Below are 3,838 nucleotides of genomic sequence, written 5' to 3'. Positions count from 1 at the left end.
TTTTCTGCAGCAGCTCCTGTTTGTGGAATTCTCTCCCCAGGGAGGCTAATCTGGAGTTAGCCTTCATTATACATCTTTAGATGCCAGGTGAAATCATTCCTCTTCAACCAAGCTTTGGGCTGATTAATATTTACAGCTTTTGTGTTTGTGGGAAATGGGGTGTGTTATTTTGTTTTTGTTTTAACTATTTATTTTGGACTTCTATCCTGCATTTTTATCTTGTGAACCGCCCTGACATCTTTGGATGAAGGGCAATATATCCTGTAACCTCGGGTTACAGATGCTTCAGGTTACAGACGTGTCAGGTTACATACTCCGCTAACCCGGAAATAGTACCTCAGGTTAAGAACTTTGCTTCAGGATGAGAACAGAAATTGTGCAGTGGTGGCACGGCGGCGGCAGCAGGAGGCCCTATTAGATAAAGTGGCACCTCATGTTAAGAACAGTTTCAGGTTAAGAATGGACCTCCAGAACGAATTATGTTCTTAACCCAAGGTACCACTGTAATTAATAATGTAATAACATAAAAATGCATCAAGCTAAAATATAGACTCAAAGGGTGAAACAGCTGCCTCCGTGGTTACCAGTAAGTGTCATAAGCTTCCTGCACAATCTCTTATACAGTTGGCACATGTTTTCAATTGCAATATTTGCACCCACATCCAAATGCAAAAATGATTGCACAGGTAGCTAGTGATACTTCTCCACAACATCCAGAGTTGCTAAGAGGACATCACGCCATCCTCACACCATTCACATGAGGTGGCAATAGAGAACCAGTTCAGACATAACAATCTAGGTCTAATAAATCACGGTGTATTAGATTCAGTGATAATAGCTACTGTGGTCCCTCCACGCTACCCACCTGCACCTTAAACTTTTCCAATGATTGTTAAACCACTGTTCTCCACGACGTCTGAACCAGGAAACTGTGGTTTAAACTCAGTCTACACATTAGGATATCAGCCTAATTAGATGGTTATTTTGGGACAGGCAGAGAGTCAAAAAGGTGCATACACCTTACCAACATGCTTTGCAGAAAAGATATCTCCAGAGGACTCAAGATGATGAACTGAGCTATATCGTGCAAGAAAATGAAAGGGAGGGAAGAAGGGAGAGAGGGAGAAAGAAACCCCAACCTGACAATCAAACAAGTTTTCAGCTTAAACGCTCAACATTCTCCATTCTTCCACCACATGAAATCTTTCCCCTCCTGTGTATTGATCAACATATATAGCTATTCAGTTAAGGACTTCGGCAGCGCTGTTGCTAATGAGAGCCCACTCTTTTATGCCACACTTACATTCTTTCAGTGGCCCATTCTTCCCAGATCAGGTTCATAGTGGGAGTCAAGTGCTTTCTAGGAAGAACAGTTAATCTCTCACTTACGGTATGTCTGGCATTATTGGCAACAACTGAGATGCTGCATTGACACTATGAGGAGAAAATACCTTACCTGAACCACAGGGATCCCCCTCCATTCACAACTACACTCTGTGGAAAGTCTTTCATTCAAGTAGCTGTAAAATATAACACTTTAATACATTGTGTGTAAAAAAAGGTAAAATGTAATGGACCCCTAGACTGTTAAGTCTAGTCAAAGGCAACTATGGGGTGTGGCACTCATCTCTGCATTCAGGATGAGGGAGCCAGCGTTTGTCCACAGGCAGCTTTCTGGGTCATGTGGTCAGCATGACTAAACCGCTTCTGATAGAAGCCAGAGCACACAAAAACGCCATTTACCTTCCCACTGCAGCGGTACCTATTGATCTACTTGCACTGGTGTGCTTTCGAACTGCTAGGTTGGCAGGTGCAGGGACCGAGGAACGGGAACTCACCACCGTTGAGCAGATTCGAACTGCCGACCTTCTGACTGGCAAGTCAAAGAGGCTCAGTGGTTTAGACCACCGAGCCACCCTCTCCCTCACCTTACCTTGTGTGTACAGTGCTTTAGTTCAGCACTTTCTTTCATATTTGCATTCCTACGCAATCGTGCTTCTCCATCTTCATTTTCTATATTGCCGTCAAGTGACTTTCTTCCTTGAAACCTCCATTTCAGCACACACACACACCCCAAGCTATACCCAACAACCAGCCTGGTGGCAATAAAATAGCATGTGTAGGTAAAGTGGAAGCATAATTGCCGTAATAAAAGGAACCCCTCCCACCCCAGCTATTTAACTTTTTTTAAGGTTGTGGTTTGACTTCAAGTTGTTTGCTTTTAGCCAATTAAAGTTAATAGCAGCCTTCCTACTGGGCATGGGAATCGTCACATTATGGTTTCCCCCTCCCTTCTCTCCAGTTGGCAGTCCAGCATATGCCAGTGAAAATACTTCTCTCAGATGACACTCCAGAGTAAACACACCAACTGTGAGCAGCAGGCCTGAAATGATATACTGGTGCGTTTTATTTAGTTGTTAAGCTGACTGATTATGCCTCGTATGCCAAGTTTTCTTTTTATCACAAGCGAGTGGGCCAGAGGCAGAGCAGTGTCAATCGGCATCTTATTGGAAGTTCATCCTTTGAGGCTTCATTATTGATGGGAACCAATGATTAGGAGCCATCGAGTTGCTCTTCTCAGTTTCACGTTTACAACAAAAGCCATGCTGCTCCATAGTATTCTTTTGTAGGAACATAGCTCTCAAAGGATATTGAAGATAGTGACATATTTGGCAGTTTGCCTTTATATAACACTAATTGACTCAACGTTCCTAACAAATAAGGTTAGGGGCAACAAGACCCATATGATATCTATTGATTTTCCCACAGTGCTTAGCAGCAGGACCTCTAAGGCTACAATACTATACAGTCGTACCTCGGAAGTGGAATGGAATCCATCCCAGAAGTCCGTTTGACTTCCAAAACGTCCGGAAACCAAAGTGCAGCTTCTGATTGGCTGCAGGAAGCTTAGACGTTTGGCTTCCAAAAATAGTTTGCAAACTGGAACACTCACTTCCGGGTTTGCGGTGTTTGGGAGCCAAAATGTTTGAGAACTAAGCTGTTCAAAAACTAAGGTACAACTGTAGTTACTTACCTGGGAGTAAGCCCCATTTAACTCATTAAAGCAATGACAAACCTAGACAGCATCTTAAAAAGCAGAGACATCACCTTGCTGACAAAGGTCTGTATAGTTAAAGCTATGGCTTCCCCAGTAGTGATGTATGGAAGTGAGAGCTAGACCATAAAGAAGGCTGGTCGCTGAAGAATTGATGCTTTTGAATTCTGGTGCTGGAGGAGACTCTTGAAAGTCCCATGGACTGCAAGAAGATCAAACCTATCCATTCTGAAGGAAATCACCCCTGAGTGCTCACTGGAAGGACAGATCCTGAAACTGAGGCTCCAAGACTTTGGCCACCTCATGAGAAGAGAAGACTCCCTGGAAAAGACCCTGATGTTGGGAAAGATTGAGGGCAGAAGGAGAAGGGGAAGACAGAGGACAAGATGGTTGGACAGTGTTTTCGAAGCTACCAACATGACCAAACTGTGGGAGGCAGTGGAAGACAGGAGTCAACAACAACAACAACAACAAACTCATTGGGATTTGGTCTTCCGAGTGGGCATGTACAGGATTGTCCTTCAAACTATGAAAGCCTAGAAAATGAGATGCAGTTTGTGTACCTTGAAGAGATTACAATCACCAAGAATCTACTCAGCTCCAGAGAAACCATGAATCAAATCTTCTGTCAGCCATGGATTGTCCTCTTGAGTCAGCTTAGCTTCTCCAATAATACAGTGAGTTGGTGCGTTTTCCTCCCAGGTAAAATGCCTGCCTCACAGATTATTGTAAAGATCAATGAGGACTGACTGCAGCAGAGTAGCAACGGGCTGCTTCCATACT

This window comes from Podarcis tiliguerta (genome assembly GCF_965153285.1).
Source record: "Podarcis tiliguerta genome assembly, chromosome: 7".
NCBI lineage: Eukaryota > Metazoa > Chordata > Lepidosauria > Squamata > Lacertidae > Podarcis > Podarcis tiliguerta.
The sequence above is the reverse complement of the archived record's forward strand: the minus strand, read 5'-3'. Positions refer to the sequence as shown.